Here is a 26,502-nt window from a genome sequence, read left to right on the forward strand (position 1 = left end):
CTGGCTTAGCAGAGCTCTGTTCAACAGCTTGCTCTGGCCATAAAAGACATGTTTTCTTGGGACACCAGTGGTCGAACCGGAAAGGAGCAGGGTTAGTTGCCCTCTCAAAGTGGTTTCTTGACCTTGTGAGAGAAATAGGAGAGGATAGAGTTAGTGGCAGCATTATATATATATATATATATATATATATATATATATATATATAGGTGTGCAGAGGAGTTTACTGCATTGTTCTACAGGTATGGGAGGAGAGCTGCTGGTTATCAATATGCCTTCTTTTCTTGCGAGAAATGGTGCATGCAAATACAATTCTACAAAGCATAAACAAAACATGAGGACTGATAGTATGCTATTCACTCACTACTAACACGACATGTTTAGAACACCCTCTTCATTATCTATTCATAATCTGAGCTGTGCTGGACACCTCTGTCCTAATTTGATTTGCATATCTAAAATATGTAATTGGACATTACATTCTACAATGTCAGACCAAAATGATGTTTAGTTCAAATATGTTCTGATAAGCCATATATGACATAGACCAAAAACCAAGTAGATTTACCTATTTAAACTACAGAAACCTATACAAAAGAACATTACACAATGTGCACAAGACCACATGCTAGGGCCAGAGTTGGTAAATGAATAAAGTAGGTTCAAGAGGTCTTAAAGGTCTAATTAAATGCCTACTTAAAAATAAGTTTTGGTGACAAAGGGTATTGTTGAATAAACAAATATGTCTTTCATACTGAAATAACTATTTAGTACTAACTCTATATTTAAGTACAGACTATTTTAAACATGACTTTCCACTTACAAATTTCACATCATGAGTACTGTTCCATGGTTAGCAAGTCTTGTAAAAACCAAGCTCCATTATATGCAAGTCTGCATAATAATAATCATAGATGAATGTTGGCTACTTCAGGCATACTGTCATTATTTTAAAATTTTTATAAAGTAATTGATTTACTTTGTCCAGTACATCATGAAAATCTTTCTTTAATAAACAAAAAGCAAATTATAAAGAGGTTAGAATCTAGATTCAAAAAATGCTAGGATCATTGATGAAGGTGTGGAAGAAGAGGCACAGATAGAGAGCCCTTTCCTTTAACCAGGAGATGTGACCCTTCTGCCAAAATCTACTGATATACGATAGGCTTCAATCCGGTTCATGAAGTTGGGAAAAAAAGGGCAGTCAGTGTTAACTTACCCTAAGTTGGGAATGAGGAGCAGCCACAGGTCAAATGAAGCCACATGGAAGGAACTGTAGAGTATCAGTGCAGCAATATTAGAAGGCAGCCTCAGAAAGAAATGACAGCTTTAACCTCTGAACAAACAAAGCATGCACTGCTGTCCACCTCTCTGCCCCAGTCATTCCAGGTCCTATGGTGGATATACCTCCGATAACAAAGTTTCTTATAATAAACTGAAGTCCCGGAATATCTGCTTTGTTAATTGAGATATTAACATATCATGTGTGTTGTCATTTCAAGATTGCATCTCTCCATAGGAATACAAAATCAAATTGTGGAGGACTAAAATGTCCCTGTTCTTCCAGTGGCTATGTGACATAAAGTATGTGTGTTTTTGTTGTCACTATCAATGATTTCTATTAACATTTTATTTTGAACACATTTTTCATTACACATTTTTTACATGTAGCAAGCTAATGTATAGTGGACTTCTTTGGTTTGCTGGAATTAGATACACATAAAAGGTCATATAACATGTTCTTTTTTGCTTGTTGCTTGATTTTAAAGTCTCAGAGCTTGAAGCACCTCCTTTGATTATGTTTATGTACTGTAATACACAAGACAAAAACACGTTGCAAGATTTGGGGTTTCAGCCCCGTATACTGTAACCAAAATTGAGACCAGTCAGTCATTTACAAACGTTAGAAAGCAAAAGACAATGAGGGGAGAAAGGAGGGACTTTTTATGGAGGTGGACCAGAGATTGATGTGAAGGATGCTGGGTATTCGTGATGGATTCTGGGAAATGAAGTCATCAAGGGTCGTCAGAGGATAAACAGAGATAGAAAAGCACTGACTGCAGTGACGGCTACGCCAATATAGATTGAATATAAAACAGAAAGAGAAAATAACAACACAGCTAAAAACGCAGCGACAAATTTCGACAAAAGATAAATGCTTGTCATGAGCACGAGGCTCATGAAACACATGTTTAATAATGTGCTTTAGCTCCTATCATCATGAAAATGACATCACGTATACATCTCAGTATTTTAGTTATTCAGAGAACTATAATATCACAAATGTAATGGACTCTGTGTCCAGTTGGAGGAAGAGAGCCAGTTTAAGAAGCAAGTAGTGATTCACACACATAGAGCACATAGAAAATCAAATACAAAACAAAGCATTTAACGTGCTACTTTAATTACGATGTGATTTGAGAAACTAGTTGATTAAACGATTTTAAGATGAATTTTATAATGTTCTACTAAATGACAAAATAAACTACGTGATTAAAGTGGAAATGTCGAGATTGAAGTTGACATTTCGTGCTTTTTCCTCACTGTGTGCCTTTTTTCTCTGTACCCTAATAAACTTTCATATGACACTCAGACAGTGGGCTTACAACTCTTCTTTTCACGGCAACTTTGATATGTGACTTCTTTTTTATTTCCGGCACTGTGCGATTTTGTGAATGTGAGCTTTCAAGTTTCTCCAACACGCTATGTCACTCGATCAACTTCCTTTTGTTGATTATACCACAGTTTATTTGAACAAATAGTATGTTTTTCCTTCGCCTCCACTTGGTATTCGCTGAAATTCTTATATTTTCCCCGTGCTTTTCCCATTGTCTTTTCACAGAAGGCTGCGCTTAAGGGCGATTTATATTGATTTGCATATTCAAATAGGCGTAATTCTGGGAGGATTTGGGGCGTTAAATAATGCGCGTGCACGAGCGTTAGTTTTCACGCTGATCGGGATTTATGTAGCGGAAGAACGTGGAAGTTGGAGTACGCACAGATTCCTGCATCTGGATTTTTCTGTGCGTAAACACATTTCGGCTTTTGTGCTTACGCCATGTTATAGTGCGAGTTCTACGCACGGCGTTATACATGAGGCCCCTGGTGTACAAAGAACAGGAATGTGAAAAATAATTTTTCTCAATTGTTTGCTGTCCTTGTGCTGACTGGCCACACGATGATTAATGCTGCTGTCAAACAGCCAAAGAGACTTATGTTTCGGTTGAGAAGTATATGTAGTCTGTGATCTTGTTATTGTGGCTTGTGCTTTTTGAGATGTTGCATTTTCAATTGAGACAGTTCATAAGTAATGTATTTTCCTGGGCAGTAGATGGTTGTGATTCTTTCAGTGTACTTAACATGTAAATCTATATTTCTGCATTTTGTTTAATGGATGTCAATGTCAGAGAATATCCCAATGATGTGATGCCAATTTAGACAACATCTCATTGTTTGATTGATTTTTTTGTGATGTAAATGTTGAACTTATTTTGTCTCACTCTGTTCGAGTTGTGTGTGCATGAGAAAAAAGTCCACCAAAAAACTTAAAAGAGTAAATCTTTCCCTGTTATTTTCTTCTTCATTCTCATCTTTTCCTACTCCTATATGGTGTTGATGTCCTTGATCAACCATCTCCAAACAGCTTGGTCCTACACCTCCTCACCACTCAAGCCCTTTTACTTTATGCACCCACCTCCACTTTGGCCTCCCTCACTTTCTCTTCCCCTGTACTTCCAGTCTCATCACTCTTTTGTCCACATATTCGTTATCTCTCCTCATCCTATGTCCATACCACTTTAGTCTAATTTCCTCTACTTTCTTAGATATATCTCCCACTTTTTTGTACTGTATCATTTCTTATTCTGTCCTTTTTGGTATCTCCACACATTCATTTTAACATTCTTATTTCTGCAATATCTAACTTCTTCTCCTGACGTCCCTTTCCTGTCCATGCCTTAGTTCCATACATCATTGCTGGTCTTAACGACTGTCTTAAAAATCTTACCTTTAACCTTTGCCTTAATTCTTTCATCACATAATACTCCTGGTACCTTCTTCCAATTGTTCCATCCACTCTATGGGTAGTCTCTGTATCTAATTTTCCATCTTGGTGTACCACTGATCCTAGGTGTTTAAATGTATCCACTCTTTTCAGTAGCTCTCCCTGCAGGCTAACTTCTGAATCCTGATCATCATTGAACCTCAAATATTCTGTCTTCTTCCTATTTAGTTTCAATCCTCTAACTTCAAAAGCCCTTCAACATTTTTCCAACTCTCTTTCCACTTCCTCTTTTCTGGTTCTGCACAACACAATGTCATCAGCAAAAAGCATGCACTACCTACTCTAACTGGTATCTTGTCTGCTACTCCAAAATTGCTTTTAACCCAAGTCCTCACTGCCTCGTATATATCTTGGACAACCCCCACATACTTCTATGGTACTCCTTTCTTCCTCATGCACCTCCAAACCTCTTGACATGGCACTCTATAATAAGCCTTCTCCAAATCAATAAACACCAAATTCAAACCTTTTTGTTTTTTTCAGTGCTTCTCTATGAGGTGACTCAATGCAAAGACTACATCAGTTGTTCCTCTTCCTGGCATAAAACTTAACTGCGCCTACCCTTTGTTGGTCTCTTTCCTAAGACTTCCCTCTAAAACCTTTTCCCACATTTTCATTGTGTGTGACTTCATCTTTATCCCTCTACATCTTCCCCAGCTGTACCTCAGTTTACAACAAATATTGCATTACAGGGTGTCCCAAAGTACAAACTGCACCTGCTTACACTTGAAGTAATGACTGACATATTATCATGCAGGGTTTTGCCCAATCAGAAGAATCTTCAAATATCCTATGGTATTCATACCCTAACCCAACTAGTATCAAGAGGAACTTTGTTAAGAAAACACACTTTAAGACCAAATACTGTAATTTCCTGCCTGCACTGCAAATATTAAAGAGAGTAGCTTAATTGATTCAGGAGACTTTAACCATAATCTGGTCTTCCCGTCACTGTGAGTCATCTGAAACTATTCTAGTTGTCCAGTGTTTAGTGTTTGTTTCTTTTAATTTACAATAATGTTACTTTTTGACTGGTTGTAGCCCATCTTTCACACTGCAGTTAGTATTCTCATTAGTCTATATCTAGCTACAGGACTGCTGTTTGTTGGATTCTATTTGGGCAGTGGCCTATTCTTTATACACCAGTTACACTGTGGTTTATAAAAACCCAAGATGAGTAATTTTTTTTTTTTTTTTTTTCCTGCTTTTCTCATTCACATAGTCCATTGGTATTTGCCTACATCAGGGCTGTCAAACTCCAGGCGTGGATGGCCACAGTGGCTGTAGGTTTTTATTCTAACCCTTTTCCTATTAGTGACCAGGTATCAATGCTAATTAACTTCTTTTCCCTTCATTTTAATAGCTCTGGTTTTAAGGATTCAGTCCTCTGAAATTATTATTTTCTTCATTAAGTGAGAGCCAAACAAAAGTGAGATGTGAAATAAGCCAACAGAAGACCAGCTGGTGCTTCAAATCCAACCAGTTTCTTAATGAGAAGCCAATTCCTACTGTTAATTAAACCAGTTATTTAATTCCAAAGCTTGTTGCTGCTCTCATTCTGCCATAGCAGACATTTTCAAAACTGTTGATTTTCTATTTTTTTCTAGGAACATTGTCAAAATGTTGACCTGAGAGATGAACCTTACTGAGACTTTCACCTTTCTTTATTTTCAAATATTGTGTGATGGGCTCAGGTGAGCTGGTCATGTGCCGGCATATTTCATGTCACATTATTTTTTGGTTGCTAACTAAGGAAAAAGAAACAACTAAGGGGCCTGAGTGAAGTTAATTAAAACTAAGGCAAAATACAGTTGTGCTTGAAAGTTTGTGAACCCTTTAGAATTTTCTATATTTCTGCATAAATATGACCTAAAACATCATCATATTTTCACTCAAGTCCTAAAAGTAGATAAAGAGAAACCAGTTAAACAAACAAGACAAAAATATTATACTTGGTCATTTATTTATTAAGGAAAACGATTGAATATTACATATTTGTGAGTGGCAAAAGTATGTGAACCTTTGCTTTCAGTATCTGGTGTGACCCCCCTTTGCAGCAATAACTGCAACTAAACGTTTCCGGTAACTTTTGATCATTCCTGCACACCGGCTTGGAGGAATTTAAGCCCATTCCTCCGTACAGAACAGCTTCAACTCTGGGATGTCGGTGGGTTTCCTCACATTAACTGCTCGCTTCAGGTCCTTCCACAACATTTCGATTAGATTAAGGTCAGGACTTTGATTTGGCCATTCCAAAACATTAACTTTATTCTTATTTCACCATTGTTTGGTAGAACTACTTGTGTGCTTAGGGTTGTTGTCTTGCTGCATGACCCACCTTCTCTTGAGATTCAGTTCCTGGACAGATGTCCTGACATTTTCCTTTAGGATTATCTGATATAATTCAGAATTCATTGTTCCATCAATGAAGGCAAGCCATCCTAGCCCAGATGCAGCAAAACAAGCCCAAACCATAATACTACCATCACCATGTTTCACAGATGGGATAAGGTTCTCATGCTGGAATGCAGTGTTTTCCTTTCTTCAAACATAACACTTTTCATTTAAACCAAATAGTTCCCCTTTCATTTCATCTGTCCACAAAACATTCTTCCAATAGCCTTCTGGTTTGTCCACGTGATCTTTGGCAAACTGCAGACGAGCAGCAATGTTTTTTTTGGAGAGCAGTGGCTTTCTCCTTGCAACCCTGCCATGCACACCATTGTTGTTCAGTGTTCTGTGACCTCGCCGACTATGACATGCCTTGCTCTTGGAGTGATCTTTGTTGGTCAACCACTCCTGGGGAGGGTACACAATGGTCTTGAATTTCCTCCATTTGTACACAATCTGTCTGACTGTGGATTGGTGGAGTCCAAACTCTTTAGAGATGGTTTTGTAACCTTTTCCAGCCTGATGAACATCAACAACTCTTTTTCTGTGGTCCTTAGAAATCTCCTTTGTTCGTGCCATGATACACTTCCACAAACATGTGTTGTGAAATGCAGACTTTGATAGATCCCTGTTGTTTAAACAACACAGGGTGCTCAGTCACACCTGATTGTCATCCCATTGATTGAAAACACCTGACTCTACTTTCACCTTCAAACTAACTGCTAATCCTAGAGGTTCACATACTTTTGCCACTCACAAATATGTAATATTCAATCATTTTCCTTAATAAATAAATGACCAAGTATAATATTTTTGTCTCATTTGTTTAACTGGTTTCTCTTTATATACTTTTAGGAATTGAGTGAAAATCTGATGATGTTTTAGGTCTTATTTATGCAGAAATATAGAAAATTCTAAAGGGTTCACCAACTTTCAAGAACAACTGTAAGTTAATTAGAATCAAAAACTGCTTACTAATGAAGAAGGTGGTTAGAATGAAAACCTGCAGCCACTGCAGCCCTCCAGGACCGGAGTTTGATACCCCTGGCCTACATGCTCTAAAATAACAATGCTTGTATGCACGGGCTGGATAGTTTGACTTTATAACGTGTCAACTTAGTGTATATAATATGACTTGTTACTTCAGAATTCATGTTACACTCTCAGTTCTGACTTTGTCATGCCTGGTAGTGTAATCAATAGTAACACTTTGCAGACCTTTAAATTTCAACTTTACAGTTTTTTGATTAAGGCGAAAAGAGATTGACAGGCTGTCAGTCAGTCATTCACCAACCTCCTATATCCTAACACAGGGTCACGGGGGTCTGCTGGAACCAATCCCAGACAACACAGGGCGCAAGGCAGGAACAAATCCCTGGGCAGGACGCCAGCCCACCGCAGGGCACACACACGCACCCACACACCATGCACACACTAGAGACAATTTAGGATCACCAATGCACTTAACCAGCATGTCTTTGGACTGTGGGAGGAATCTGGAGCACCTGGAGGAAACCTACGCAGACATGGGGAGAACATGTAAACTCCACGCAGAGAGGACTGGGACACGAACCCAGCGCCACCAAGCCACCCGCTTGACAGGTTGTGTTGGGCTTAATTGCCTGTTCTGTTCAAAATGTTTGTTATGTTTATTTGTTATTACCCAAATATTTGTTAAATTTCTTTTTATTGCAAACCATCTATTTATTACTATATAATTGTCTTCATTTTAAATTGACTAGGAAACATGACTCTCTTTGCCTCCATTTTCAGTTATAGATTTCAGAAAGAAACTGTACCAAACAAGCTTTGTTTGGTACCCCTTGGGTCCAAAGACGGGTCAACGGTGATAATGACTTGTTTTTGATTTCAATTTGAAAGTGAGGTTTTGTAAAAGAGAACAACAATCAGCAAACAGTGGTTTCAAGCTAAAAAGCTACTGTATTGCTCATTGTATGACACAGAGTTCAACATCTAACAATATACAGATCAGCCACTGGCTTGCTACGAGAATTACAAAATAAAAAATAATAACAATAGCAGAGTCACTGAAATCTGCCCTCAGAATTGAACCCCAGTACTGTAGCAGGTTTTTAAAAGCTTCCTCAAAAGATGGCAATCACATAAAGTGAAAGTGCATTTAAAAAGAATACATTGTATTGAATAAATCTGAGTATTTTTCATTGCAAATCAATATTATGAATAAAACTGAATAACAAAAGGTAAAATTAAAGGATAAGTTTGAGATTTTTTAAATCAAAGTTATTTCTTCACAATATTGGAATATATTAATTTATCACATAACATTGTGCTCTAAAGTGAAGCATTTTTTGTATATTTAAAAAAATACCTAGCATACTCTTGAGCTTTAAAATGAAAGTGAAGGGTACCATGGTCCAAATGTAAAGATAAAAGGCTTAAAAATTACCACAGACATTCATTTTGATGTGGCTAATGTTCTAATTTATGAAAACATGCCTTAAACTTTTCTGATGCATGTTTTTAACAAAAGAAGTAAACTGGAAGTAATAGATTTTAACACAGATTTTTGGTATTATTTTCTGAGGTAAGGATATATTTCCTGTTCGCTGGTCTGCTCATATTTTGGCATTTCCCATGGGCACATCTAATGTTAGAACACATATTGAACTATAAGGAGGCTTATTTATGCCACTCAAAAAATATTACTATATTATTTTGCAAAGATGTAGTCTGAGAGACTTATCATTGTCTGTGAGAGACCTTGGGCTTGCACATGGCATGCAATAAAGTGACCAAAGCTGATCAGCTGATACAGACTTTAACCAGGTTTAAATCTTTGTAATATTAGTAAAGATCTTTTAGAGTAGGCAGAGTGGTAGCACAGAGTTGTCATTACTGCCTCACAGTTCAAGAGTCTGCATGGGGTTTGCACCTTCTCTCTGTGTATTTACAGATTAACTTGTATCAGTTAGCATGTTAAGCTGTGGAGGATTACCTGTTTTAACCCTGAATATCGGAAATGTGCCAGTAACACGTGTCAACCATTGAAAAAATGTAGTCCTTCACTTGCTGTGAATTAAATTGCAGTAAAAGCACCTTGAGACAACAGTTCATAGTGAAACCTTACACCCCAGGGGTTGAAATGCTGCTGTGGAGAAAGATGAGTAATGAAGTGAAGTGCATATTTGATCTTCTTTTAACATGGGTGAATCTCACAAAAATGTTTAGCATTTTCTTATTATTGATTTTAATTTTAATTAGAAGCAGGTAACATTCCATACAATTAAGTCAAACTTAACAAAACAAACAAGCAAAGCAAAATCCCCCCCACAAGAAAAAGAGAGGAGAGCAAACATCCAGAGCTATTCTATAAAAGGAAACAAGAAAGAAAGAGTACTCATTTTCCTAAAATGTAAGTTTATTCTAAAATGTTATTAATTAGATCCTGCCATTTTTTAAATAAGTTACCATGACATAAAAGAGGTGGAATGGGATTCTTCCAGTTGAGTAAGGTAAGCCTATGTGCTAGTATTGAGATAAAGGCAATTACTCTTTGTTTGTCCTTCTCCACTTTAAGCCTGTCTGGGAGTACACCAAGCACAGGTTGAATCTTGTCCTGAAAACATTTTGGACAATTTTAAACAAGATAAATGCACTCAGTAAAAGATTTAAAGTTGAATGATTGAGTGCTTTGCACATATACAGCTTGAGTGTATTCTGTGCATGGCTGCCTTCCACTCCTTATCTGAAATATTAAGTGACAGATCCTTTCCCCAATGTGCGTTGCAGTCTTTGAAAGGAAGAGACTTTAAAATATTTTTTATAAATTGTAGAGATGCTATCTGAGTGTTTAAAACTGATCAGTTTTACTTCTGGAATAGAACAAGGTGGAAGGTGAGGAAAATTGGGCAGGCTCTGTTTATCAAAGTTTCTAGCTTGAAAGTAGTGGAAGATATATGTGTTGATGAGAGGTTGAATTTGTTATGTAATTGTTCGTAAGATGCAAAGTCATTATCCGTGTACAAGTCTCTAAGTGTTTTCCAGACATTAAATAGTGTATATGTATGACAGGGTGGAAAAAGGTGTGATTTTTCCTTCCTAAAATAACATGGATGTGCTGTTTTGCAATATATGCAATCTCAATATATGAATCAATGCTCAATAACATTTGTGGCTTGAAAAATTAGGTGCATTCGATAAGTTTAAGGTTCTTGTTTTCATGTTTGGACCCTGACACCCTTCACCTCCATTTTAAGGCATAGAAGCAGACTTGGTATTTTGTTTCAATTTATAGAAATGTTTTGCTTTGGAAAACAACGTCATGTATTAAATTAATATATACCAGGATTGTGAAGAAACAACTTTGACTTGAAAAGTACAGAACCTATCCTTTAAATTATTTCCAAAACAAACATTAAGAAAAATATTTCCTTTAGTGAAACAACAGTCCATTTATTTTCTTTTACTTTTCATAATAAATTATGATATAAATTATTTTATATGAGAATAATTAATTTTTTATATTTCTAACTTTGTATACACATGTAAAATGAACCTTCCAACAATTGACTTTAAGGTTAAAACTGAACTTTAATTAATATGAAATGTGCTGCAAATTCTATGTTTCCAGTTTACTGAAATTTGTGTACGTAAACTGTATGAAGGCAGTGTAGTCTTAAAGTAGTTTATGGCAAGCCGAATTAACATTTAGAGATATCTCAAAATGGATTTTAAGATATCTGGAAATGCATTTTAGATATCTCAAATTGACTTACAGATATCTAAAAATGCATCTATTTTAAGATATCTAAAAGCATTTTATGATATCTTAAATAGATTTCAAGATATCTTGAAATGATATGCTGTACATTTTGAAATATCTGAAATGCATTTTAAGATATCTTTAATGCAATTCGAGATATCTTGAAATACGTTCCTGTGCATTTTGAGATATCGCAAATACATTTCGAGATATCTTAAAATAACTTCCTGCGCATTTCAAGATATCTCAAATACATTTTGAGATATCTCAAAATCACTTCCTGTAACATTTCCTATTCTTTCAATGGGACTTCCTGTCTATTTCGAGATATCTCAAAATGAATTTGAGATATCTTGAAATACACAGGAAGTTATTTTAAGATATCTTGAAATGTATTTGAGATATCTTGAAATGTGCAGGAAGTCATTTTAAGATATCTGAAAATGCATTTCAAATATCTCAAAATGAATTTGGGATATCTTAAAATGAGAAGGAAGTTATTTTGAGATATCTCGAAATATAATTTAGATATCTTAAAAAGCATTCAAGATATCTTGAAATTCATTTTTTCAGATATCTGAAATACATTTTTAGATATCTAAAATTAATTTCATGATATCTTAAAATGGGTCTCTGCTCCATTTCAGATATCTAACAATGTATTTCAAGATATCTCAAATTGTATTTCAAGATATCTAAAATGCATTTTAAGATATCTTTAAAAGGACACTCAATTATTTCAAGATATCTCAATAGCATTTTCAGATATCTACAATACAATTTAAGATATCTCAAATACATTTCCAGATATCTTAAAACAGCTTCCTGTCCATTTTCAGATATCTCAAATACATTTCAAGATATCTTAAAATGACTTCCTGCACATTTCAAGATATCTCAAATACATTTTAAGATATCTTATAATAAAGCAGTAGTCCCATTGAAATAATAGGCAATTTTACAGGAAATGATTTTGAGATATCTTGAAATGCATTTAAGATATCTTAAAATGCATGAAAGGTAAATTTAAGATATCTGAAAATTCATTTGAGATATCCTGAAATGCAGACACAATTATTTTGAGATATCTGAAACTGTATTTGAGATATCTTGAAATACATTTGAGATATCTCAAAATGTATTGCAGATATCTTAAAATGTAAAGGAGATTATTTTAAGATATCTCAAAGCGAGTTTCAGATATCTCAAAAAGTAAATTACATTTTAAGATATCCAAAATTCATTTTGAGATATCTCTAAATGTTAATTTGGCTTGCCATAGTAGTTAGTGCTGCTGCCTCCTTGCTTGGTTGCCATCTGGTACTTCCTACATTTGCATCGGCTTTTTTCCAGGTGGTGTCTGCAAAGATGTCCATAGATTAATGGTGACCCTAAATGGCCCATTGTGGGTGTGCCCTCTAATTTGGGTCCTGTTCCAAGTTCATTCCCTATCTTGCTCAGTGGTCCAGGGATAGATCCTGATACATGCATCCCCTATATTGATATCACAGGTTAGATAAATTTCGTGGATAAATGGTTACACTATGTAAGCATAACAACATTTATGAGATTTTTGTGAGTGATCACTTTCTGGATTCATTTAAGCTTTTGATGATATTTCTGAAAACATGTCCAAGGGAAACAAAGTATAAAAAATGGAATAATAATTATTGCTCCTGTTAAGTTATTAAATGCATCTCTTATTATTTTACACAGGTCAGAATTAAGGACCATTTTATCTTCTTTTTTGTGAATTAGACTTATAGTACAGGTTTCCGCAAATTTCTGATAAAATGGTGTGTCTGTCTTGTAAAAAGCAGCAACAGAAGGAACATATCTGATGTAATAACATAATCTTCTCAAACCTACTTAATCCATTTTGGGGTTCAATGGAGTGGTAGCCTATTCTGGCAGCATTCAGCACAAAGCAGGGACCAGACCTGGATAGGATGTAGTTCCATCACAAGTTACATCCATTCACATGAGCATGATTTAGAATTGTTAGCTAACATAAACATCATGTGTCTTTGTGATTGTGCATCAGGACGTAGGACTTAAACCAATGATGCTGGGTTTGTAAGACAACAAATTGCATCACTGATCCACTACCTTATGAAAATGCAGTATATCCTTGGTGTTTTCTTCACTACTCATGACTAAAAGCCCATTAGGGTCATATGTCTAATCTGGTTTTTAAACAGCCTAGTGCCTGAACTACAGTTAATAATCTGAAACAGAACATCTATTCAGTGACTAACTCCAATCCATCTTTCTGTGTGAGGTTCCTCACACCTTAGCGTGAAAATCCAAAATGAAGACTGACCTCTTCAAAAACTGACACTCCAACCCTTAATCTATGACACCTAATTTTCTGTTTCAGTTTAATCTATTATTTTTTCACCTTCATGTATTTACTTATGTGCTGTTCTCTATTGTACCTCAGTGCCCTAAATGATTTGTGTTATTAAAATGTTGTATTGTTAATTCCTATATAAAGAGTTATGATAGTAACTCCCATGAAATAAGTAGTATAAAGAGGGTGGATTCCTCGAATTAGTGAGTTTATGTTGTGTTACAGTGAGAACATATAAATTCTTTATGCCTCACCATTTTCAAAAAATGTGAGAATACCGACACATGACTACTAAATGCGTTAACAAGAAAAAGTAATATATGCTGGAATATTCACTTAAATTATTTCAGCTCAGAATAAAATGGATTTCCAAGCAACTGAAGTTGTAGTGGGAATACTTGAATAGCAAAAAGAAGTATGCAAAACCTTTAGAATTACCTAGACTTCTACATTAATTAGTCATAAAATGAGATCTAATTTTCATCAAAGTCACAAGTGTTGACAAGCACAACATACTTAAATTAATAACACACAAGCAATTATAATCTTTCATGTCTTTATTGAACACACCCTTCAAACATTTACAATGTGCTGTGGAGAAAATAAGTGAACTCCTTGGATTTAATAACTTTTTGAACTTCCTTTGGCAGAAATAACCTCAACCAAGAGCTTCCAATAGCTAATAATCAAACCTGCACAATATTTTGGACTATTCTTCCTTACAGAACTTTTTCAGAGATAGTCTTATGAGGTCTGGTGTGAATGAATCTCTTGGGGTTATTCCATGCAGCATCTTCAGTTAGTGAAGCTCTGAGCTCTTTCCTGAAACCATTCTGTAGTAGACTTACTTTGATGTTTAGGGTTAATGTCTTGCTGCATTATCCAACTTCTACTGAGCACCCTGATATCATTCTACAGGATACATTGAACTTGGAAATTCATTTGCTCTTCGATGATGGCAAACTGGTCAGGGCCTGAGGCAGCAAAGCAGCCCCAAATCAACATACTCCCTCCACCATACTTCATTTTTGGGATGATATTTGTATGTTGGTAAGATGTGTCATTTTTATGCCATACAGAACTGTATGTTACGCTACATATTCTTAATCAATTCAATCTTAATTTCATCAATAAGTCATTTTCCCAGTAGTATTGTGGAGTCACAAGGAAGTTATTTGCAAACTTCTGGGGCTTTTATTTGGAGAGCAGCAGTTTCCTCCTTGGTATCCTGCCATGGGAACCATGCCTTTTCAATATTTTGCATATGGCAGACTTAGGAAAAGAGATCTTCACCTGTTCCAGTAAATCCTTCATGCCTTTAGACTCTGCTTTAGGGTTCTTTTTTTACTTTACTGAGCATTCTGCATTGTGTCTTTTGAGTCATCTTGACCAGGTCCATATTTCTGGTGAGAGTAGCCACAGTAATAAATCATCTCCATTTGAACACAGTTTGTCTAACTGTGGACTAAGGAATATCTAAACTCTTTGGAATTACAATGACTGGGCTCCAGGTCTGCCTACTCCTGACTCCAGTTAGTTTTTGTTAAAGTCATCAGCCTTGGGGTTCACATACTTTTTCCAACCTACACTGTGAATGTTTGAATGATACATTTCAATATGGACATGAACAATACAACAATTTTTATTAGAACACTCTAGACGAGAACAGGCCATTAAGCCCAACAAAGCTCGCTAGTCCTATACACTTATTTCTTCCAAAAAAACATCAAGTCGAGTTTTGAAAGGCCCTAAAGTTTTACTATCTACCACACTACTTAGTGTCTATCATTCTTTGTGTAAAAAGAACTTCCTAATGTTTGTGCGAAATTTACCTATAACAAGTTTCCAACTGTGTCCATGTGTTCCTAATGAACTCATTCTAAAATAATCTCGATAGTCTCGATCCACTGTACTAATTCCCTTCATAATTTTAAACACTTCAATCATGTCACCTCTTAATCTTCTTTTGCTTAAACTGTATAGGCTCAGCTCTTTTAATCTTTCCTCATAATTAACCCCTGTAGTCCTGGAATCCGCCTAGTTGCTGTTCTCTGGACTTTTTCTAATGATGCTATGTCTTTTTTGTAGCCTGGGGACCAAAACTGCACACAGTACTCCAGATACATCATAAAGGTTGAGCATAACCTCCTTGGACTTGTACTCCACACACCGTGCTATATAACCTAACATTCTGTTTGCCTTCTTAATGGCTTCTGAACACTGTCGGGATGTCGATAATTTAGAGTCCACTATGATTCCTTCTCATAAGATGTACTCTTCATTTTCCAACTTCCCGTCATGTATTCAAACATAACATTTACTTCCTATGTGTAATACTTTATATTTACTGACATTAAATTTCATCTGCTACAAATCTGCTCAAGCCTGTATGCTATCCAAGTCCTTCTGTAATGATATAAAGGATTCCAAATTATCTGCTAATCCACCTATTTTGGTATCATCTGCAAACTTAACCAGCTTGTTACTTATATTCCTATCTAAAACATTTTTGTATATTAGAAATAGCAGCGGCCCTAGCACTGACCCCTGTGGGACACCACTCTTAACATCAGCCAATTCTGATGAGGTTCCTCTCACTATCACCCTCTGCTCCTGTGTCTGAGCCAATTCTCCATCCATCTAAAAACATCACCCTGAACTCCCTCTTCTTTTAGTTTGATGCCCAACTCTTTCACCTTGCACCTTATCAAATGCTTTCTGAAAGTCAAGATAAATAATATCATATGCTCCACTTTGATCGTATCCTTTTGTTGCCTCCTCATAGAATTCCAGCTAATATGCTACTAGTTAAACCCAACTGGGTTTGTTCATTATACTAACTTAGATAAAAATTTTATTTTATGATACATTAATACATAAATACAGTGATTCCCAAAGGGTTCACATACTTTGTTTTGCCACTGTATGATATACTAAGGCTAAGTAGATAAAATAGACAGTCTTACCAAAAAGTTAAAGTGCACAATAATAGCAAAACAAAATTGGAAAACACTATAAAAGTATACCATTTACAATCAATTTGTGTTATTTCTCCAAAAATCATATCATTCTAAAGTGAATTTTTAGAATTGTGCCTTATAAAAGTATTATGCATTTAAATGCATCACCCAACTTTTACTGAACTTCATCCTGGAAAACTGAGGAGCAGTTGAAAAAGAAAAAAAGAAATAAAAAATGTTTTTTTATCACACTGTAGAGACTGAGAAGGTGTTGGGAGCTTAAACTTTTATTTAAAAATGTAAAATTTATTCATTAATTAAATGTTTTCTGTTATAATTTAGCCAGCCATATTCAGAATATTAACGTTCACTAAATATGACAGTAGGCTTGTAGAACTAATATGAAAGGAGACTTCAACTGTCAATATTGTACTTTGAATTTATTTGTATTCTCAGTATACAATGTAGTGTTAAAACAGTTCTGGTCAGTGGAAATGTGCCTGAATTTTCTAAAGTGTTGGTTTCACACTCTGACATCTTGCTGTACTTACAAGATTATGTAAGCTTACTCTGTGGCAAGTCACAACTATCATGAGCATCCCACGCTTTTAAGAATGCTAAATGAACATAGCATATGCACAAACTATGGTGTATTTACTGTTGGCTTACAGAAATTCTATCACGGTGCTACTTGAGTGAAAAACAGTAAAGCTGATGATGTTTAATAAATTTTTTAATTTATATACAATAATAACACATTATAACATAATACATTTTACAAAGATTTCCTAAATTAAGTACTCTAATCAGTTTAAAATTCACTGTGTGTTGCTAACAACACATCAACCTAAATTTTATTTGTTGTACTCTCAGTCTTTAAATGAGCTTTGAAAGAAATTATCTTTTTATGATTTCAGTCAGCCTTACAGATGCAACACAATACATGCAAACAGTTAGTCAGTTGCATCAGGTTTGGAGAGAATCATTATCATTTACTGATTTGGGACTGACTCTCCCAAGCCAAGACTATTAATTAGGTCAATGGGCTTCTTTAAACAAAATTCTTCCTTTTCTAGGCAGAAAAAAAATCTCAAGAGAAAGTGGAATACCTTTTGAGACTTTTATTTATTGTGTATATTTGGAAATTTGAAAAGTGAACATCTCCGGCCTCCCATATCATGATGTTTTTTTTCAAAGAAGAGCTCCTAGAAGCTCTTGTCTTGCATCAGAAATGTGTTAGTTGGCATGCCCTGCAATATTTAGTCACCCCAGCTAAATCTTCAAGACGTTCAAAATGATTATGGTTTTATTTATAATACCAATCTATTCCTCTCCATTAATAGGCATGATCATGGGGATCCATGCAATCAAACATTTTACTCTGCTAAGCTGCATAAAACCTTTCCTGTAATGTAAAATATTTCCACTGTTACAATTGTCTCTCTTAGTCAGCTTTTTTACTGAGTGAAGCCATTGTTTCCTTTTAACTGCAAAGACATGATGGTAACCAGCATAGGGATATCTCTGTTTCATGTTCCAGACGCAGTGCCAGAACTCGGAAGAATAATGTTTCAATTTATTCATGAAAGTAATAAATTGGCGAGGGTATACACAAATCAGCCTTCACTTTGTTTGTGTTTTGAACATAATGATAAGACTATTTCACAATAAACCCAATATGCTTTTCTGCAATAAAAAAAAATACAGTTTATTCATAACGCAGGGATAATAGAAATGGATATATACAAGTATAGAGGACAATAAATGAACAACACAAAATGAAAATGTAAATTTGCTTGGTTTTATCTCCTCTCACCAAAAGAACAAGACACAAACTTATTAGAAATTATTACCATCCTTAATTTTTATTTAAAGACTTGTTCAAAGAAACAGTAAAAAAGACAACTTTCAAATGCTTTCAGAGTATCAGCCTGTCTTCACAGCTTGCCTGTAATACCTCCAATATGGCACTCTGTGATGATGTCCATGTATATGTCAAGTAAAATCAGGTCAAATTATTTTTGTATACCACTAGTCACTTAGTGTAGTCTCAGAGTACTATAACAATTTCACAGATGAAATTCTGTTCTAAACTTTTGCAAACTTGTATGTGCCACACTTTGTGCTGTGAGCACAGGAGATGCTTGTCCCAATGGACTTAAACAAAAGAAAAAAGACAGATCACAGCCAAAGCACAAAGTGCAAAACAAGTATAAAAAGAAATTTCCCATACATTCCTTACTATCTAAATAGACTTTCCCTTGAATACATAATATAAATTGCAATTGTTTTTATCCAGAATCTTGAATGGTAGCAATAATGTGAGGGCCCCATAAATAACTGCAGGGGTGGTGATGTCTCTGGTGAATGGCCAGGGCTCTTGCCCAGCCAGGACGCCTTGAAGAAGGAAGGACCGGGACAGAGATAATACTTCCCCCCGGGACACAAGAGGGCAGCCCCCCTCATTTGCATTGGAGGCCTCAGAATTGGAGCTTGGAAGCTCAACCCTGCTGGGGTCCGTGGCCACCACCAGGAGGCGCTTGGACAATTGCGGAGCCATGGATAGTAGCACTTTTGCCACACACAGAAGTGCTGCCAGAAGAAGATCTGGGGTGAACTGGAAAATGAAAGGGGCCGCTCACTCCATTCGAGGAGCCAGATTTGGGAGGTGGAGGACACAGAGAAACAGAGAAGAAAGAAAGAGAAAGAAGAGAGAATATGGGACTGAGTAATAGTAGTTGTTGGTGATCTGTGCACTGTGTGCTGTAAAGTGCAAGAGAAGAAAAATAAAGCTTGTGCTTTTGGACTTGTGTGTCACTATGCCTGTCTGTGTCAGGACTGAACTTTACACATGTCACAACCAGTACCGACTTCAATGGCGAAACTGGTAATGGCATTGTTAGCAACAACAAAACAAACAATGAGGAAAATGGGGAATAAAATGATGCTGTGATGATGTCACCAACAAAATGATATAAAAAATATAACAACAACATAAGAGATAGATCAAAACAAAAAAATGTCATAATTAATTATTGTTTCCTTTAGCTAGTAAAACCTGAAAGGGTTTCTTTGTCAAGATATTATCCATGCTTATCTTGTCACATTCACGTTTCACTCCAATGAAACCTAATTCAAGTTGTAAGTTCAGGGAGTTGCTAGTTGATAGCCTCCTCTTAAAGTCATGAGTTTTAAGACACTGTGATTGGTAATATATAAAGACAATCTTATTTTATAAATCTACTATGCTGTATAATCACCACCTCCATCCATATATGTCCTTTCCAAATATTTTTTAAGAGTTAAATTGACTGTTTTCGTGATAAAGTGAACACTGGTGATTTTGAAGTGTAAGTTTATAATCAACTGATATTTTAATCAAGGGAGATGTGTATTAAAATGTATGCATGCAGTATAGGCTAATTTTAATTTACAAAAAAATATATTAAAAGCATAGTTATAGAATAGGGTGGACCAATGAGAAATGTGAAGGGGCTTGGGCTGGCACTGTGCCTGGTGTGAATGTGAAGTAACAGATAAGGGATTGTTGACTGTGAAATTTTTGTGTGAAGGAGGCTATATACCGGTGTATGGGTCATGAAATCATAATATTAAAGAGCTAGCTAATGATGGCTCTTCCATTGGTATAGTAAGCTAGATGTAGTGATGTTAACATCTAGTCTTATGCTCTATATTATTACCAAAAAGCATAAGGTATATGTTCCTTTTTTACAAACGTTTTTACTAATAATTGTGGGACTTTAAAAAAAAAACACTTCAACAAGGAATGTAGTTATAAAGAAAATCTGTTTAAAACACATTCTGATACAGATAAGAAACAGTTTCCCTTTGCTGTTAATATAAGCATGATAAAGCAACTAGTCTTCTCTCTTTTCTAAAATATATTGTAAGTGTGAACAGTTTTCTCTTTTTTTCTGAGTATCAAATTAATATAAAATAAACATTTAAACTTGGAAAAAAACCTTTCACTGAAAAGATTATAACCCAGTCTTTAAGGATCAAGAATCTCAGATCTTTATTTTGCTCTGACAGATGTTCCAGAACCTTTAGTGTAGTCTCTTTCCACAGATACATAGAGCATACTAATGATTCTCATTAATAACTAGTCTCACCAACTGGCATTTGATCAATAGGATATTAGAGCTCTCAGGATGATGTCAAATGATATCCTGTATGTATTTTTCTTTTACTTTCACTATTTTGAAGGCCATTTTGTGCTCTTGCTTCTGCTAGAGATGATCTTGTTAGAAAGTCAATGCAAGGCAAAAAATTATCCTGTAACAACAAATACTCTAGCATTCTTAAATCAAAGTAATTTAATATTAGAAGATTTTGGCAAAGTTTAAATCATCAAATGAAGAGGCATTATCGAATTAAACAGCAAATATCCCGCACTTCTATCTATTGTACAGGACACATATAAAGTAAAGCACTTTTATGGACTACATGAGTTAGGATGTTCCCACAAAGTGTAAATTTAACCACATTATGTTGTTGTATTGTTCCCACCATTAGCTGTTTGGAGGTCGAAGTTGACATCAGAAATCGCAGAATAAATCTCGACGAGGCCAGAACAATCACCAACGATCGCCATGCATGGAAACGAGTTGTGAAGGAGATCCGACAACCGTTGGCACCCACAGCAGCGTATGGGCTCAGGAGCCGATCCAGACCCAACGTCAGCTAGGGATCAAAGAAGAGAAGAAGAAGCTGTTTGGAGGAAGGTGAACTCATAGAAGGGGAAAAGTAACCTTCTCGGCCAGTTAAGCCAAAGTGCTCTGTTGGCACAAATGATTCCAGAGACAGGGACTTTGGTGAAGTGCTTTGCCTTTCAGGTGCACAGTAGGGAGATGTTCTTGGACGGGAAGATAGGTTACTGGCCAGAGGCATTGTGGATCCAATTGCTTTTGTCGTAGTCAAAAAAAAACTAATTATGTAAGTAACAATCTGACAGTTCTGAAATAAATTTAAATGGATAGGTGCTGGGCTAAGTAACAAAACTGATAAGGGGTCTTTTTTGTAGATCTTCCTTACCTTTCCTTACACTTAAATAGTATAGATAAGAGAAGAATGCTCAATGTGGAGTTAGGCCATCAGTAGAGTCTTTCAGAGGTCTGTCCTTTGAGTGTTACTTTTTTCTGATTTATATTAATGGCATTGATTCTGGTATTGTTCACAGACTTATGAAATTCACAGTAAAACTAGAGGAATGGCAGACATGATAACAGCAAAAATAATTCACAAAGACCAGGACAAGCTTCACAACTGGACAAATACTTGGAAAATGCAGTATAATGTAGAAAAGTGCAAAGTGCTATACATAGGCAACAGAAACATCAATCATAAATATAAGATGAAGGATACTGTCCTAAAAGAAGCAACTTCTCAAAAGGGTTTTGGGTTTTTGTTGACACAATTTCTTTATTGTTAAATCAATGTGCAGAAGCAAGTAAAAAGGCAAATAAAATGTTAGGTTATATAATAAAAACTGCTGATTGTAAATCAAGGGACGTTATGATCAGACTATGTAATGTACTAGTAAGACTGCATCTGGAGTATTGTGTGCACTTCTGGTCACCATGCTACAGAAAAGACATAATAGCACTTCACACTGTGCAGAGATGACAAACCAAGTGCATTTCAGGACTTAAAGGACATGTCCTAATCTGATAGGCTAAGAGAATTAAATCTCTTTAGTCTCAAACACTGGACACTATATGGGGAACTAACTCATATCTTCAAAGGCATTGATAAAGTAAATCCAGCAGAATTCTTTTGGCTTAAGTGTGACTCATTTACTAGAGGACACCAATGGAAATTAAGGGCAATTGTGTATAAGAATGAAGCCAGGTAACACCACTTTAAGTAGTGTTGTGGGAATCTAGAGCAAACTACCGAGACATGTACTTGAAGCAGAATCCTCGCCAACCTCTAAGACGTATTTGGATAAAATATATAGAGACAGTTTAGCCATTATATGAACAAACAAGCTTTACATACAAAATGGTATCCTCTTGTTTATCAAATTTCTTATATTTTTATGTTCATGTGTGACTTGCTACTCCTCCTAAAAATGAAGAGATCAATGGGATTAATGGTATAGTGCAGCACCTTTTGAAATAGACGGGACCTGTACCACCAGGAAACATTGCATTTGACCTGAAAGAGCATTGATATTAGAAAGATGCATGAGAAGTTGAGTCAAGGACTATTTAAAATAGAGAATAGTGCGGTAGAGTGTTCAGAACAGGGCAGGCTTAAATATTTATGTAAAGGAATAAACAGTAATATTACAGTGAGTTGACTAGAAAACAGCAAGAGCAGAGGCCTGTCTTGGTAAATATATCCCCCAACAGAAATAACAGTGTCAATATGTAACTTTTTAATTATATCAAAAAGCATGTTTACAGGGTGATGCTATAGTAATAAGGGAAGTTACAGTTATTGTTTTTCCAGCTAAGAAATACAGGAATTTAATTTGCTATTCTGCCGGATACGAAGTTCTTTCATTAATATGTTTAACTTTGATTTGAATACAGCGATGATTTATTTATAGACTATTCAAATTGATCTATTTCAAATATATATAAATATATATTTTTTTCAATGTAGTATTGCAAAGATTTTTACTAAAACTAGGGAATATGACCTAATAACTCTTTTTAGTAAGTCTGTCTATTAACGTTGAATAATTGAATTAAAAAATCTTACTTGTATTGTGTAACGAAGATGCAGCAAATTATCTCAAAAAGGGTGAATGTTCCTCCAAATACATAAGCCACACCAGATTGACCTCACCACAGACAGCCTGATCCCAAACCTAGAAGGCAAGCTTTAAGACCTGTACAGGCCCCAAAATGGGGCTCAGGCTTTTAAAGTTCAAAAATACTTTGAGTGCTCAAAATACACAAACATACACCTCAAGGGAGATAATAATGGCAACCCTTTGGCTTTAAAAGAAAAAAGTAAAAATATATCACTGAAAAATTTATTTATTTATGTAAACAAAAGGAAAACAAACAACAAAAAAAAGCAACAAAATGGGCAAACGGTACCAGGTCCAACCTTTATTCAAAAAGGTAGAAGCCAAAGAGAAAGCAAAAATAACCAGAAACCAAAAAAAAAAAAAATGCTAACTATGACCCACAGTTCTCAACAATCTATGACACTTTGTTGGAACAAGTTCCTCAGCCTCAATATAAATGTGCATCATGGTGATCCTATCTCTTGAGTTTCTGCCCACAATTTACAACAGTAAATTTACAGTGTGCAGGCAGTCTTATGTAGGAATCAAGACATGGAATATAACAATAATAGCAAGCTAAGACCAAAACCAGGGAGACTCGATTTAATTAAACAATGGCCTGGACGTGAGAAGAGATGTAGAAAGAGAGTCAAAAACCAAAACATTTCTGTAGTCCTTAGCCAAAATACAAGATGTAAATGAAAGCCAAAGAACAGAAAACAATTCATAGTCACAATGATCTCCTTAACAACTATGACAGTGGAGTTTTAGCTTTTCAGTTACAAACAGACTTAGACAGTAAAGGAGTACAGGATGATAACCTTTACGCTATTGTCGTTATTACGTCACACATCACAAATTCATTAAAAAAAGGAAAAAAATGGTAGTGCCGATACAAAAAAAAGATGCATTGGGAAGGCATATTTCTAAATTAGCATTCTCAAAAGCATACTATATCAGAAAGGTCAAACTATTAAATTCCATAACCTCTTAAAAACTGCTATCTCCATTATTTTTAGAGGCCAATGAATGAAAATGAAAATGGGAAAATGAATAAAAATAAAATACAAAGTCCAGATCATCACTGAAGGAATACAGCGTTGAAGCACATACACAAAGCATAACAATTTAATAATAGGTACATAAAACAATATTAACAAAAATTACATTAAAAACAACAAATAATTATTCAAAAATGACAAAAATAACAATATAAAGGAAAATAAACATAAGATAACTCCTGGCTGTCATATAATATCATGATTTATAAATTGTTAAATAACACCTAACAGACTTAATTAAGACATATATTATAGATCATATGGAGTAAGCTGAAGATGCAGGTTTTACAAAATTTCTAGGAATGAATGAAATTGCGGTAATCCCTGGGATGGTCTGCTTGTTAATCTAAGGGTTTTCCATTTAACCAAAGCCTTTAAATCCAGATTGAAATTCCAGTCATTGAGCTCATGAATAAATTCTTTCTAATGCAAAACATCTCTGAGTCAATTATTCTGAAATAAAAAGACAACCATTATCAAAATTGATTGACTCATTCCCGTTTATTTTTCCTTCTTTGTATTCTGCTGTTAGAATCTGTGTCACTACTGCTTGATCATGCTGCTAGTCCATGACATGGAATGAGATGTGAGAGTGGTGGGAACCTATAGTGTCAGCACCACATCATCATATTACACAACAGATGTGGATTACAGCAGGTGCCATGTTATGGGTTGACCAGGAGAGAGATGGCAGCCAGTTGACCTAGGTCAGCCAAAGTCTGATTTTGCTTGTTTCCTAATAACCTTTGACTCCCCTGATAGTCCAACAATGCTGCTAAATGGAGTTTAAACTTTCTTCTCCTCTGCTTCTGGCAAGGTCTATTTTTGCCATGATTTCCATTGTATGTATATTATCTAATGGTTAAAAATCTCTGTATTACTATTTATTTAAAAATATGTCTTGTTATTAATGCAAATGTTGAATTTTTAAGAGGCTGTTATGGTTTTCACATTATGCTAAACTAAGATAGCTACATTTATAAATGGCTATATATATTTAAAGCTAAATATTTCTTTGAGATGATAAAGTACCATCTACTGTATATACCCATCTTGTTTTGGGTTAACCAAAATAACAAATGATTCTCTCGATTTCTTTTCAGTTTAGGGATTTTTAGGCTGTCAGCAAAGTTTGTGAACATCTGCTAATATTATTCAGGTTTCAAACATTTTTGGTTGTGATAGTCTTTTATAATTTACTATTAATAATTTTGGCTCATATTTTTGACTATTCCTATGTCTCACTCACTTATTGCTTAATTATTTAGCCTTTTAGACTTAGACTTTTGTCAGCCATTTTTTGTTTTGCCAGAACATAAAACAACAATTGAAACTAAAAATGAAAGAAAATAGACAGTCAGATGATTATAGGAGACATCAATTAAAATGCTGAATATTAACACCCCTGCGGTGGGTTGGCACAGTGCCCGGGATTGGTTCCTGCCTTGTGCCCTGTGTTGGCTGGGATTGGCTCCAGCAGACCCCCGTGACCCTGTATTCGGATTCAGCGGGTTAGACAATGGATGGATGGATGGATATTAACACCCAAGACATTAAAGAAGTGAATGATTTGAACAATGTCTGCACAACAGGTAAAGGGTAAGGCCTGATACAGTTTAGATACACAGAAAACAGACATGAGCAGGTCCTCTCAGCAGTGTATCAATGCAGATGCACATTCACCTTACAACCTGAAAAATTGTATTTCATTTAATGTCTCCTCTGTTCTTCCACATCCCTCACATAGCTTATCACAGCAGAAAGCACCACTGTTAAGTTAAATGTAGCTGCCACCTTAAAAAATGATGAACATTCAAATATTAGATTTGCAAATGTATAATCACTACATTAATTAATAAAATTGCAGATTATCTGTAAAAATCCTATACTTTACAAGCTCTGGTAACTGAGTGGCTTACTGAAGAAGTACTGATTCCTAGTGTATCTCATGATATTGTGAATAGGACAGCACAGGATGCACTGCCATCTGCTTTTCATTTTAGCAGAATTTTGCAATGTTACATTTATTTAACAAAACAGTTTTCTGTTTCCTCCTTACTAACTTTTTAAATATATCTTAAATAATTCTTTGCCTTTCTCTTGTTGTTGTGGTGTGTCTTCATCAATGTTGAGAACTTTTTTGATGTTTTCAGCAGACAGCGAGAAT

The sequence above is a fragment of the Polypterus senegalus genome, chromosome 9, assembly GCF_016835505.1.
Source record: "Polypterus senegalus isolate Bchr_013 chromosome 9, ASM1683550v1, whole genome shotgun sequence".
Taxonomy (NCBI): Eukaryota; Metazoa; Chordata; class Cladistia; order Polypteriformes; family Polypteridae; genus Polypterus; species Polypterus senegalus.